The sequence below is a fragment of the Triticum aestivum genome, chromosome 5B, assembly GCF_018294505.1.
Source record: "Triticum aestivum cultivar Chinese Spring chromosome 5B, IWGSC CS RefSeq v2.1, whole genome shotgun sequence".
Lineage (NCBI taxonomy): Eukaryota > Viridiplantae > Streptophyta > Magnoliopsida > Poales > Poaceae > Triticum > Triticum aestivum.
Window position 1 is genome coordinate 14582625 of NC_057807.1, and position 15003 is coordinate 14597627.

Sequence of the window (15003 nt, forward strand, 5' to 3'; positions counted from 1 at the left end):
CAACATGCCCTGCAAAAACAAGTTAGACGTCCTCTACTTTGTTGTTGCAAGTTTTACATGGCTGCTACGGGCTGAGCAAGAATCGTTCTTACCTACGCATCAAAACCACAACGATAGTTCGTCAAGTTGGCGCTGTTTTAACCTTCTCAAGGACCGGGCATAGCCACACTTGGTTCAACTAAAGTTGGAGAAACTGACACCCGCTAGTCACTTGTGTGCAAAACACGGCGGTAAAACCAGTCTCGCGTAAGCGTACGCGTAATGTCAGTCCGGGCCGCTTCATCCAACAATACCGCCGAACCAAAGTATGACATGCTGGTAAGCAGTATGACTTGTATCGCCCACAACTCACTTGTGTTCTACTCGTGCATATAACATCAATGCATAAAACCTAGGCTCGGATGCCACTGTTGGGGAACGTAGTAATTTCAAAAAAAAATCCTACGCACACGCAAGATCATGGTGATGGCATAGCAACGACAGGGGAGAGTGTTGTCTACGTACCCTCGTAGACCGTTAAGCGGAAGCATTATGACAACGTGGTTGATGTAGTCGTACGTCTTCACGAATCGACCGATCCAAGCACCGAACGTACGGCACCTCCGTGTTCAGCACACGTTCAGCTCGATGACGTTCCCCGGGCTCCAATCCAGGTAAGTGTCGGGGATGAGTTCCGTCAGCACGACGGCGTGGTGATGATGATGATGTTCTACCGGCGCAGGGCTTCGCCTAAACTCCGCGACGATATGACCGAGGTGGAATATGGTGGAGGGGGGCACCGCACACGGCTAAGGAATGATCCGTAAATCAACTTGTGTGTCCATGGGGTGCCCCCACCCCCCGTATATAAAGGAGTGGAGGAGGGGAGGGCCGGCCCTCTCTATGGCGCGCCCTAGGGGAGTCCTACTCCCACCGGGAGTAGGATTCCCTCTTTCCTAGTCCAACTAGGAGTCCTTAGGAGTAGGAGACAAGGAAGGGGAAGAGAGAAGGGAAGGAAGGAGGGGGTGCGGCCCCTCCCCCTAGTCCAATTCGGACTAGGCCATGGGGAGGCGCGCGGCCTGCCCTAGGCAGCCCCTCTCTCTTTCCCGTATGGCCCAATAAGGCCCAATACTTCTCTCCGGCGAATTCCCGTAACTCTTCGGTACTCCGATAAATACCCGAATCACTCAGAACCTTTCCGAACTCCGAATATAGTCGACCAATATATCGATCTTTACGTCTCGACCATTTTAAGACTCCTCGTCATGTCCCCGATCTCATTCAGGACTCCGAACTCCTTCGATACATCAAAACTTATAAACTCATAATAAAACTTTCATCGTAACGTTAAGCGTGCGGACCTTACAGGTTCGAGAACTATGTAGACATGACCTAGAAATATTCTCGGTCAATAACCAATAGTGAAACCTGGATGTTCATATTGGTTCCTACATATTCTACGAAGATCTTTATCGGTCAAACCGCATAACAACATACGTTGTTCCCTTTGTCATCGGTATGTTGCTTGCCCGAGATTCGATCGTCGGTATCCAATACCTAGTTCCATCTCATTATCGGCAAGTCTCTTTACTCGTTCCATAATACATTATCCCATAACTAACTCATTAGTTGCAATGCTTGCAAGGCTTTAAGTGATGTGTATTACCGAGAGGGCCCAGAGATACCTCTCCAACAATCGGAGTGACAAAACCTAATCTCAAAATACGCCAACCCAACATGTACCTTCGGAGACACCTGTAGAGCACCTTTATAATCACCCAGTTACGTTGTGACGTTTGGTAGCACACAAAGTGTTCCTCTGGTAAACGGGAGTTGCATAATCTCATAGTCACAGGAATATGTATAAGTCATGAAGAAAGCAGTAGCAACATACTAAACGATCGTGTGCTAAGCTAACGGAATGGGTCAAGTCAATCACATCATTCCCGTTAATCAAATGACAACTCTTTTGTCCATGGCTAGGAAACTCAACCATCTTTGATTCACGAGCTAGTCAAATAGAGGCATACTAGTGACACTATGTTTGTCTATGTATTCACACATCTATTATGTTTCCGGTTAATACAATTCTAGCATGAATAATAAACATTTATCATGAAATAAGGAAATAAATAATAACTTTATTATTGCCTCTAGGGCATATTTCCTTTAAAAACGTGCTCTTACATTGATATGCCCAGGATTAGATCTCCTTAAACCTTACTTTACAATGATACATCACTGGGATATGTAACGGACAATCCTACTAAACATAATCATCATGTTTGTGGAAAAGATAAATGATTATAGCTAACTAATGCATGATGTTTATTAAACAATTAGCATCCAAATGCAAACCTAAGGGCCTCTGCATAGCATGATAAGGAATAAGGATATTAAATGGTCAACCTAATTCTTTTGCTATAAATAATGCCTCAAAGTAATACTATAAGAAATGAACAAAATAGGAAGAGACGGGGTACCATGCTCTCACCTACAATAATTTCCTTCCATCTATGGGTTTTCCCTAGTACTAACCAAACCATCTTTAAATAGCAGTGTTGAACGCCAATTTTTGTTCAACACGCCAAGAGGAACCCAACAAATACACCTCCAAGCAATAAAAGATGGGTTAAAAGTTCACCCATCTAAGCAGGTGTCCAACCAAAATCAGAAAAAAAAGATATAAGATGGTCTAATTCCTTCAGGATATTGGTGAACCAGATTAGAGCAGATTGACAGGAGTATCAATACCTCGGAACTAAACACAGTAAAGTAAAAGTAAAAATACTTTATCAGCACATTCTTTGTACCAAATAATTGCATAAGGTCATCGAACTATGCTGGTTTAAACAGGGCACATGGTTCAAAGTCAAAAATGGGAGGGGATGCTCCTGGCTGCTAAAGCAGACATAATTACTAAAACCAAACATTAAGCATACTAAAATAAGTAACTTATGTTTTCAATAGAATTCATGAGATTATTCCATTCTCAGCAAGTGCACATATGCAGACCACCTTTTCAGTGAAGAAGCACAATGGAAGACATGATCGAGGCAAGATTATAAATAAAATAAAAGGACAACCAACGAAAATATTTGCAACAAAATTATTCCAACAATATGGATCATTAGTAAATTACCAATATCATGTATCCCTTGGCTTCCTCTGCATACGCCTGCTAAAGCAGACTAAAGAGGTACCAGGTAGCTTACTTTTTTGCAAGACACACAAGCAAGTGTGAAGCTGCACAAGAAGATACCTTCGAGAAGCCATCAATGGAGCCAGTCTGAGCGAGCCAAGGAAGTGTGTGACCTTCCGGTGGACATCATACGGGCCGGGGTCCTCCTCACGGCAGCGAATCCTCATGGCGCCGTTATCGCCTGCTAGGCCTGGGGTGTAAAAAAGTTAGGGCGGCGGAAAAGAAGGGTGATGCTGCAGCGGACGACGACTTGGATCTAAATATTAATATGCCATCATATTTCATATTGGCAAAAAGGAGATAGAAATGTAGCAACCTGGCATAACTAATTATCTAAATTAATTATTGTCGGATGATTGCATATAATCACTCATCATGAGTAACCGACAGATTGAATGATGGAATGAGAGGAGAAATATATTTAATGAAATAGAGTAAGATAGAGAAACTTGAAATTGTGCTGGCAAAGAGATAAGTTCCAAATTCTAATCTCCATTACCTGCTATTCCTAACATGAGTATCTCATGAAAACTCAAAAGAATGCTGAATGAAACAGCAATTTACAATGTTGTAATTAGGTTCATAAAGACTATCTGCCTAATACAAACTTTGATGGATGGCGGCATTGGATCAATCCACATGTTTTATGGTAACATACATGTACTTCATAGGTATGCATAGCATCACAGCAAAGGATATAAGATATGAAAAGATGAGAAATTAAACCAACCATACCGAAGAGAAAGAACTCAATCTTGCAATCTATAAAATATCTTTAACATATAACCATAGGGTAAAAATAAGGTTTTTAATTCTTACAGCCCGAGGGAATTAATATGGTCAGTACAAAACAGCAAAAAACTCATCAACAAATAATATCCACTTTTCTACATGTGGTATAATTAAGTAGAACAACGAGAGATTTTGCACCAGGTAGAACCAAATAATGGCCTTGGATTTATCTCCTGAATCATTTGAAGAAATCATCAAATGGAAACCGAATCATAACCACCACCTGCAGACCCCTCCAAACTAAACACGTCCAACAAACTGCGTAATCATTTTTTTCCTGGAATCAGGATTGCATACTCAACACACCCCAATCTCACAACATCGTGCAGCAAAGAAAATAAATATGTGGCAGGCAAGTCGAGCCTTGGCCCATTGAGACAGAGGCATACCTCGATGAGAGAAAATTTGCATAGCACGGCCACATACTATTGTTCATGGCCTTATCTCTTTGGTGGTTGTAGACTTGAGTCCCTCTTTGCGGAACCTTTTGTATCTAGTCTGCAAATCGGAGAATACAGAGGCCTCGCTGAATTTTTTTATGAAATTGCATTGATACAGGCAATACCTAAGACTACATCAAAATTTGCACTATCTCTTAATTCTTAAATAGTGTACAATAAGCTAGATAACAGTACATTTCTCCATATCAAATCATTTTGTAGTTCCAATCTCTATGTGCGGTTATTCTATCTTTCCATAACAGCATTAACAATAGTGACCAGGTAGAGAAGTTGCAAGCATACAGAGTTACTAAATAACCTCCCCGAGTGTCTTTACCATGGCATCCTCTGTAGCCACTTATTACTTTAGTAATACACTAAGATCAAGGCATATTTTCAAAGAAAATACTGTCTATCCAAACAACAAAAAACATTGCACTGCAATAGTGAATAATTAGGGACAATTTCACTGTGTAAAATGCATTTATAATATAAAAATATAAGCCTTAAAAGAACCAGATTCAGACACCTTCAGATATATCAACAAAAGAGCAGTATACCCAGGAGCAAAGATAAAAGTTCATGTCACAGTATGGTCCTCTTGCACTGAAATAAAGAGTGATGTTCAAGATAGCTGACCTCAATGTATAAGACCACCCAGGGAACACATTTAGTTTCATGCTTTCGTGTTTATGCCTTTATGCTCCTGTCATAATATGGTCTTGTCGTACTTGAACGCCACTGAACCCAGGGCCACCCATTTAGTTTCCGACATTCAGGTTTACCAATCCACAAAAATAAGTAGTTTGCAGGTTCAGTTGCAAGATCAAAGTTAAAAGCACCACAAGAATAGATAACACTATATATATAGAGTTCAGTTCAACCCGTGTTTCTCTGTCCGATCAAGGGCTTAAGTGTTTGAAACCACTCCAATTTATTTATCGTGGAAAGGAATCATCTCAAACAACAAGCCTAATTTTACTCTTGCTATATTTTTCTATGGTTGTCAATACAGCGAGCAGGCGAACCCCAAAACATATAGACAGCCAACCTGACCGCACAAACACACGAGTTTATGAATGTGTACAGACCTTATCAAGAAAGACAACCAGAGGAAACCTAACCTTGTTGGTCAGCATCACACACGTCCAACGAATCAACAAAGAACCTGCACAGGGAAGGATTCATGGAACAGAAAATGTCTCAACTCACAGGCATTTTATCCACGAGGAGACGAGTAGAAATGATCCTACCTTCAGGAGAAAATAACAAACTGACGTCGTTGGCAAACCTCAGCAGCCAGCCGAACAACGAACGATCCTGCACCAACATTGGAAGGAGAAGTGAGCAAAAGCGGAAAACCAAACAACAGGAGGTAAGGCAACGCAAAATCGACTCGGCTATGTACGACAGCTGGCTGGGACAGCACGCCGCTTGCTGCTGTGGCTGTCCTCCTCTCCTGTCATAAATGATAACCATGAGACATCCCCTAGGAATCTGAGCAACCAGCAGCACCGTCGATAGCGAGGCGGGGCGGTTATGATTGGATGGAACTATTTTTTTGAAGAACGAAATCACATGGCTTACATAGATCACTCGTCCCCTGCCGGCCTTCTAGGATTTTCGTCGAACACCTTGTATGCATACGAAAATAAAATCTGCACAAGCAAAGATGAGAAGTTCAGGGAGCAAGGCATTGGAAGGAGGAAATAATTAGGAAGTGTGCACCTGCTTGAGAGGGCTTCACCTGTTGAGCACCGAGGATGAGGAGGATGCCTACCAGAGCAGCAGCGCGAGCCGATGACATAGAAAGGGACGCGAGAAGAGAAAGGTCGGGCTAGCGGCAGAGGGGGCGAGGCTGTGCTGCCACCACGGTCCTCTCCATGGCCGAATCTCGTTGAGGAGCAGCTGCACCGACAACCCCGGGGACGCAGCCGACCTCCTCCTTCTTCCCGGCTGCCCCATTGTACCAGGACGGCCGGCTTCTTCCTGTCCTCATCGCCCGCCTCCCCTACTCCTTCACCCAACCATCAGCTCACCTACTACGCCCGATCTGGATCCAGGCGCATCCCATGGCCACCAGACAACGAAGGGAAGGAAGGACAGGTGGAGGGGCTAGCGTTGTGGAGAAGCGGCGAGGGTGAAGAGGTGAAGGATGAGTGGCGGCGGCGGCGAGGACCGAAAGAGGAATCAGAGAGGCGGCGCAGGCTGGAGACGGGAAGAGCAGAGGAGGGAGAGTGGCAGCTGCTCACGGTCTAGGGTTCGTTCCCCTCCCTCTCCATCCAATGGGTGAGGCGCGCGGCTGTCCAATCTCACCAGAGAATCGAGGAAAAGCGAGCGAACACGGACAAGAGTTGAAGTTAGGCCCATGTGTCATCCAGCACAAGATAAAAAAAGAGAGTGGAAGCTGTAAAAACTGATGGATGGCAGAAAACGAGCCAGCGCTGCAAAGCGAAGCAGATTGAACGGTGGACGAAGCTCTGCACGAGAAGTGCCTCAGATGGGCGGGTTGGGTAGCACGGTTTATATGTTCAATGCCCTCTGGCGGTGCAAATGTTGAGATGTATGTCCACTTTATGGCGTTTGCCGAAGCTGGAGGAATTGACAAATAATGGCACTGAGTGGTTACTTGATGCGCTGCAGCTACTTACTGATATTGAGAGATGCATGCTTACGATGATGTTGTGGCGGGTATGGCATAATAGAAACAAGGTGACTCACAACAAGGATCCTCCGCCAATAGATTTATCCAAAAGATTCTTGGTGAGTTATTTAGACTCTCCCTATTAACTCTTGAGCAGTCGGAGGAGGAACGGGTAAAAGGGAAACATGTGTTATCGTATGACCATATTACTTTGCCTCGTGAGAGAGTAAATTCAACTGCTAATTCTACATGTATGATGCCGGTGGATGGCTGGACTAAACTTAATACAAATGGAGCATGGACTGTTGATGATGGTGCAGGTGCTGGTATGGTCCTCCAAGATAGTGCGGGTGAGATCATCTTTACATCATGTAGGGTGCTATTCTCCTGTAGAAATGCCTTAGAAGCAGAAGTCGGTGCTTGCATGGTGGGATTATCGATTGCAATCCAGAGAACTGATCTGCTTATACATGTGGAGATGGACTCCTTACAAGCTGTGAGGATGATAAATGATGCGGCCATTGATAGATCAGTCTTTACCTCGCTGGTGGAGGAAATCAAGCTCCTTAGAAATCTCCGTACAACTATATTTACTCATGTTCATCGTAGCCAAAATAATGTTATTGATTATTTGGCCAAGTTTGCTAGAACTGAGAATAGAACTGTCGTTTGGCTTAACTTTGGCTTGACAGAGGTTATTGATCTTTGTAACACGGACCGTAGCCTTACCACTTGAGCAATACAAAGTTCACACGCAAAAAAAAAATGGATGCACGAGTAAAAAAATGTTCCACTGTTTACCGCATGGTTTCACATTTGTGACAATGCTTACCTCATTTGGCAAATATTTCACATTTCTACTCAATTTTAGGAAACTTGTGCCACAAGTTATCTCATCTAGTCATTTCCCTATTTTTCTGCTGACTATGCATGGCACGTCTGTGGTTTATTGTTATTCTAAGTTCGTGTTTCATGATTTGAAAAATTGTTTCAGTTATATAATGATTCCGCTTAGAAAATCTCCAAATATACACGAATCAGTGGTGCATACATTTCCATAAGCTCAGTTTGGTACCATGAACTTAAAGGATACTAGTAGAACACCCGTACGTTGCTACGGGCTCCCCAAAATTCAAACGTCTGGGTAGTCCGGGCTCATTCAAATCCAACCCATATGTGAGGGAGAAATGTGGTTGTTCGGACTATCTGACATGCTATCTCCAACATGTGGTCCCAACACAAAAACTCACCCATGAAGCACCCTCCCCTTCATGCTCAGTTTTCCACTGTAGCATGACATTTCTCTCTGGAGTCTTGTCCTTTAAAACCGGATGTCATCCACCTCACCATCACCATGACGCCCTTTCTCCTTCACACCGTACTTCTTCACGGACCACTAAGGATAGGCCCCCCTCCCACCCGGCCCCGCCAACCACCCTGAACTCTACCCTAATCCCCTTTCTCTGTGTTTGTGTTGATCTGCCGCCGCGATCAAAGAGGGCGATGGGTCAAGCATGGGATGAGAAATTGTACGGCGATGGTGTAATACCTCCAGAGGAATCCTACGCGTGAGGGGACTTTAGTACATAACAAATATAGGAGAAGACAGGAGCGGCATCTGCTGGTGAATCAAAAAGGAATAAAAAATCAATAAAACCAGTGCGTGCAAGGTCGGAAGGTGGAGATGAAATGAACGAAAAAATATCACCCAAATGCAAGTTGCCCATTTCTAAATTAAACCTGGATACCTTATTTACCCCTTAACCATAACTTTGTTGCCACCCAAGTAACAATTTAAACCTATTTTAGTCTTACAGCCCAAAGGCATTGTTTGCTCGTAAAATACTCTTTTATATCGAATATCCATTTCTGAGCCCAAGCTCATCTACACCCGGTGAAGAGAAAATTCACAAAAAATTCTAAACAAATTCAACAAATCCAAAACTTTTTTGCATGGAAGCTAATTTTGTGCGTGAGGTGCGCTCCAAATTTCAAAACATTTCGACATATGAGTAGCTCTCTACAAAAAGGACAAATCGGGTCAGAATAATGCATGAACAGTAAAAAAATTCACAGACCCTAAATTTGTCTTTTTTTACCAAGTGCTACCAAAAAGACAAAAGGCATCACACCGTTTGGCCTGGGCCGCACTCCCTGCCACCTGCCACTTATGGACGGCCGACTTGCCCCGCACCTTTAAGTGGCATTGGATTGCCGGCACCACCTCCCATGCCATCTTGGCTTCTGCCACTCTATCGTGCTTCTTCTCCAAAGAACCTTGGGAAATGCTAGCTGATAAACCAATGCAAAGTAGTAAGGAAAGGGAATATTGTACACTCAGGTACTTATCCGCTACAAAACACTCCAAAGTTTTATTTACAATGCAGATTGAAAATTTAAGGTGGCAAATCAGCAATGCACTACACGCTCCTGTGCTAATCTAATTCAATAAAATCACCAAAAACTGCAGGTTTGGCCTCCCTATCCAAAGCTACATTAAGGAGAAAAAGAGTTCAAGACCAACACGTTTGGAAAGTAAAGGGAATTGCAAACAGGATAAACGAGATTAATAAGAAAAATAGCTATCATATAGTGAAGGACGACCTACAAGGTAGAAAATACATATCAAATCCATGAAAGACTACCGGAGAAAATAAACAAATGTCATATGCATTTTCCTAAAGAGATACATTGTTGCAACATAATTCTCAAAAAAAGTAGTTAAAATCCATGAAAAGACTAAGGACTTAAAATGAGCCCCCCCCCCCCCCCGAACTACTATAACATGCTAGCTACAATGGAGCGAAAGTAAGAGGACTCGTGTTAGAACTTAGCAAGGCCAGCATGCCTAAAATAGAGCATATTTCTCTCAACATTGTCGAAACGTTCTCAGCTAGTATCCATGAGGGGTGAGACGAATAGGGTCACTTACAAATAATTGTCATTGGCTACTATTACAACACTAAGAAAGGAAAAAATTCATCACTCTGCATACAAAAGCAGAGGATAAGGTAGACCTTGGTTTCCTTTATTACCTGTATCACAGCACACCTTTTCCTGCTCCCGATGCATGCACTCTTTGATTTGCACCATTACTTGTGTTAAAGAAATATCTCATAAAAATACACCTTCACTCGGGCATATTGGAAAACATTTCATGTAACGTACTAAAGGATACTGATAATATGCATAAGTTATACTCCCTCCATTTGAAAATACTTGCCGTGGTTTTAGTTCGAATTTGAATTAAAGCCACGACAAGTATTTTGAAACTAAGGGAGTAGTAAGAGATACACTGCCTCAATAGCATAGCAGATCTTTATCCAAAAAAGGAATGGAATGCCCTAAAATTTGTAACACAAGCCGTCTCTCACAAAAAAAGTAGCACAAACCTTTTATTTGAAAGACACAAATGGTGTTCTCTCTAATAACAATTATACACTGCACAAGTTACATTCTTCAAAGAAATAATGTTATCACTTAATTAAACATAGAGGGTCCATAGCAGAAATGCTCACACATGTTGAGAACAAAATGCCATCAGTCCAAGACACCTCGCTCGATCTGTATAAAAACGCCATTTGGTAGTACATAGAAGCATGGCATGATCTATGAATCAACTTGATTCAATCCATGGTAAGGATGGACAAGCGTCTAAAGATATAGATACATCGAGATGACAATCTAGAATTTAGTACTAAACTCATTTAATCTTGTAGCTCAGGGAAGATTCAATGATGCAATTAGAAGCATACAATTGGCGTGCCAGAGAAGATAAAACTGACATGAAAGTAAGTGATTACCATGCTGCAATATTTCGAATAAACACTCCCAAGAACACTGAATTTGACCCAAGACCATCAACACACTTAATAGATAAGTAGTTGTCGCACTCGAATCAATATCCATGTACTCTTTCGATCATATTGCTATGTTACAGTTCATTTGTTTAAATGAACCATAATTCTTGAATCAATATTCATGTATTTTCTACTCGCCTAGCTACTAAGTAAACCAATCCCCTATATACAGAATATGTATTACTACATACCACAATGTGCAGATAGATGAATGGAGTTCATTTGTGATATGTCACTGTAAAGTTCAGGGGAAAATACATGTACTCTAAATACTTAAGGTAATTTTTTTCTCAAGAGAAAAGATATTAAAACAGCATGAGATCAGGGTGAACGTACCACACACTCAACCCAATCCGATGTAGCTCCATTCGTTGGATCATCGTTGCCGGCGACTTTGATGTGAAGCTGCAAAAACCACCGATGCCCAAATCAAGCAAGGATGATATCCAAACACCACCCGATCATCACAATTTTGACTGCAGAAACTTCTTCTTAGTGCTAATAATAATTTCCTGGAGTAACTAATCATTGTTCAAAGAGATAAACACCAGCCTCATAATCACATACACAGAATAATGATCCAGTTTTCCTAGCAAGATCTCATAATCTACATAATACATAATTTGCTGACAATTTGTATCAATGGAATAAACATGACTCCTTGTCATAACGTCTAGGATTCTATATGGTATAATCAAGGTCAAAATATGTGGAAGTAGAACAAATGATGCACCTACTAAGCACCATATACTTCACCACTGGTAGCCCCTCCTCCATACACAATTGCGTCAGAGAGGAGCAGAAACATAGATAGAAAAAAATACATATGAATAGGTACATATGAATAGGCAGAGGCACACACATACATTCTACATATCTTTTCGGAACTCAAGTTTGAGCTCTTCATGGTTTGTTCCTTTGTCTCGACCCACCAGACTTCAGAAAACACAATATGCGGAGAGATTTCAGCACACATTAGTTTTTTTTTCCTGGGCAATGGAACTGGAGTACTTCAGCTAACCGAATCAGCATGAGGCATGATGTGAAATGAGTTAGTGGTAGTTTTTCAGGTGAGAGGTGAGATGCTGACCATGCTCTCGAAGACGTCCTCACCAGCGACGCCCTTGGCCGACCTCGTCGTTTGAAGCATCCGGTACTTGTTCTTGGGGTCACGCATGCATTCCCACCAGCTTCACCCTAACCCAAAGATCCAATTTTGCATCACAAAATCTCGAGAAAGAATTACATAATTCATTGGATTGATTAATTTCTTCATGGGGCCGGAACCTGACCTCTCTCTTTCTGATCCTTTCTCCTTCAAGCGAGTTGAAGCTGTTGCTCCTCAACTCACGATGGTGAAGGGAGAGGGGGGGGGGGGGGGGGGCGGGGGGTGCAGCCCGCGGCAAGCCGACAACAGATCTTGTCGATGTCGAGGCAATTCTTGGGATCTCGATTGATGTTGCGTCGGGGAGGGGGTCGAGCGGCGGCGGCGGCGGTGGCGCAAGTTCTGGCCCCTATGTGCCTCGGATGTGATGGCAACGGCGGGGCACTGAGGACTCGCGGGCGTCTCCCGGGGCGCTGAGGAGTCGGCGTGGTCGGGCAGGGCGAGGAGATCATAGAGAAGAAGAGAACGGCAGCGCGAGGACGCGAGGAGTGTGCACGCGTCGGGAGGATTCCCTTAAAACTGGCAGGAATGGATACGATCGATGACGGTAATAAATAATGGTGAATGTTGGCCTAATTTACTATCATCATGCATGGAAACGAATCATCAAGAAAAAGAATATTTCCTATTAGTACGGTCATAGGAAGCTTCCTAATCTCTACTACCAAACTGTTCCGCCAAAACAGGAAGGAAAGTTATGGAGGTGATGCGGAAGGAAGCAAACGTTATGAAGATTAATTAATTTAGATTTGATACTTAGAGATTGATTATGATTGATTCTTTTACATAAAGACATTAATAAATAACTTGCATCAGCATCGAAAGTTCTAATCCGTTCAGTTTTTTTCGTTCTGTAAGAGGGTGACGTGAAACTAAACCGGTGGGGTGGAGGGAAGAGACGAAAATAAACCGGTTGAAAGTGATGGGACTATTCAATCAACTTGTCCATTGACAGTAAAGATGCAAACGCTCAGCTAATACCACTAGCATGAACGTGGTTACTCTGTGGAACCAAATTAAGCAACGGACAAGCTGTCTTAATTTGTAAGGGGAAAACCTGGTTCATACTCTCTGCCGACTTGAAGTGCATGTTGCTCACCGCGGACCGTCCACTGGCCAGGGCTGCCGCAGAGGCGCATCATCAGGGCTGACTGCATGGGCTGACATGGGCGCGTCCGCCAAGCGATAGCTTGATAAGGACTCCTCGTCCATGGGAAACCATGCAGCGCGCAGACATAGTCGTCTTCTCTCGATGGTAGGACAGCCGCTGGGCGAGCTGAAGCGACTAGCCGAAGCCGAGGCAACTGTTGTGATTCGCCCGCGAATTGATCACATCAAAGTAGGGGTCAATAGCTCATGTACGACATATTTCATGTGAATTGGAAGGGGTGCGACGTTGTTCGAGCGAATGGCTCTAGTGTGACACATTTGAGCCCGTAAATAGCCCAGGCACAACATGGCCCTTAATCTCAATTGATGCCCTCGTTAGCTATTAGGGGTTGGACCCACCACTTATCCACGTATGTGCGGGACCCATCACTTGTCCACGTAAGAGCGGGATCCACCTCTCCGCAGCTAGAAGAGACGAGCGCCCATGCCCGTCCGCCCGCCGCCGCCCATTGCTTCGACTTTCCCCAATCTTTCTCTTCTCCGGCGACCTAGCGCAGATGTCTAGCTCCTCCGCCACGCACTCAAAATGGCGACAATATGGTCCAGTGCCGCTCACAAGGTGCCCTGAGTGCCCATGCCCAGAGCTTCTTAAATGGTGGGTCAGTAAGACAGATGAGAATGGCAATCTTGGGCGCGAATTTGTGAAATGCTTGAGCAAAACAATGACAGGAAGGGGCAAGGTTATATCTCAGTTCTTAGACCATTATTCGCTATCGTTTGCTCCGATTTCTCTAGATTTACTTTTATCTCGTCGAATTTGGACTTTAGGGTTCATGTTGTTATTTTCAGATCCTGAAAAAATATACACATTTCGAGTGGATGGATGATTATATTGAAAGGATTCAGTTTGAGGGCCACATTGATTCGAGCCGGGCCGCAACCTGTGAGCTCAATTTTTTGGGAAGGGGGGAGGGGAATTGATGTGGAGAAATTTGGGGAGCTCGGATAGGCGAGGGGCGGGCAGAGTCCTGTCGATGCCGAGGTATGCGTGTGATGCTGAACTGCACGCCCAGTCCGAACTGAACGAGCAACTGAAGAAGATTAACAAACATCTAATGCAGATGATCGATTTGCAGAAGCAAGCAAATATCTGGGCAGGGGGTTTCTATTGTTGTATCATTGCTTCATTTTTATTTTACTTGTTGTTCATCCGTCATTGGGCATTTAGGCCTATCGGGGCAGATGACGCGATCTGTGCGCCATGCCAAGTTCATGCAACTGAATTGAAGCAGCAATTTAGAAAATTTCAGTGTTCATGCCCTTGTTTTTATTCTTCAATTAACAGAGTGCACACCAAATTTAGTTTCTAGTAAAAAAATCTGGGCTGCCGAATAGATGTTGGGCCATGAGAAAATAACCAGGCCCAAAGAGAAACAAGCCACCAGCGTAGGGGCACCAGCCCTTTTTTATAGCACAAAGGCACCCATGTTTAACGAAAAATGGTTCAGCTAAATAAAATGTTGCTTGGGCAAATAAACCTCTAACAAACATATACTTCTTGACTTGTTTTTACTTTGGCCAAATTTTTGTTGATGGAACAATGTAAATAAAAATGCGGCAAAATGCAAAGAGGTAGCACATGGCACATGTTTTACTTGGACCTGTTTTACTTGTGTTAGCTCATAGAAAATTTCACGAGTCAGTGTTTGTCCTTTTTACAGTCCACAAAAAATGTCAACTTAAATAAGTAGTAAGAACTCAATAATAGAAAGACACATAATATAGATAGTTCTGGCCAACCAATCCCATAG

At 43.2% G+C, this 15003-nt stretch overlaps 1 long non-coding RNA gene across 2 annotated transcripts; it reads right to left on the reverse strand.

Annotated features, from left to right (window-relative positions):
* Window positions 1–2131: 2131 nt before the first annotated feature.
* Window positions 2132–6686, reverse strand: LOC123115453 (uncharacterized). Of its 2 annotated transcripts, none has more exons than XR_006456617.1 (5): window positions 6161–6686; window positions 6001–6071; window positions 5667–5872; window positions 5053–5581; window positions 2132–4471 (listed from the first exon to the last, which is right to left on the reverse strand). It is a non-coding gene; the product is annotated as an uncharacterized lncRNA (long non-coding RNA). The 2 variants fall into 2 exon arrangements; XR_006456616.1 differs by having other exon boundaries at window positions 2132–3371; window positions 4363–5581.
* Window positions 6687–15003: the final 8317 nt, after the last annotated feature.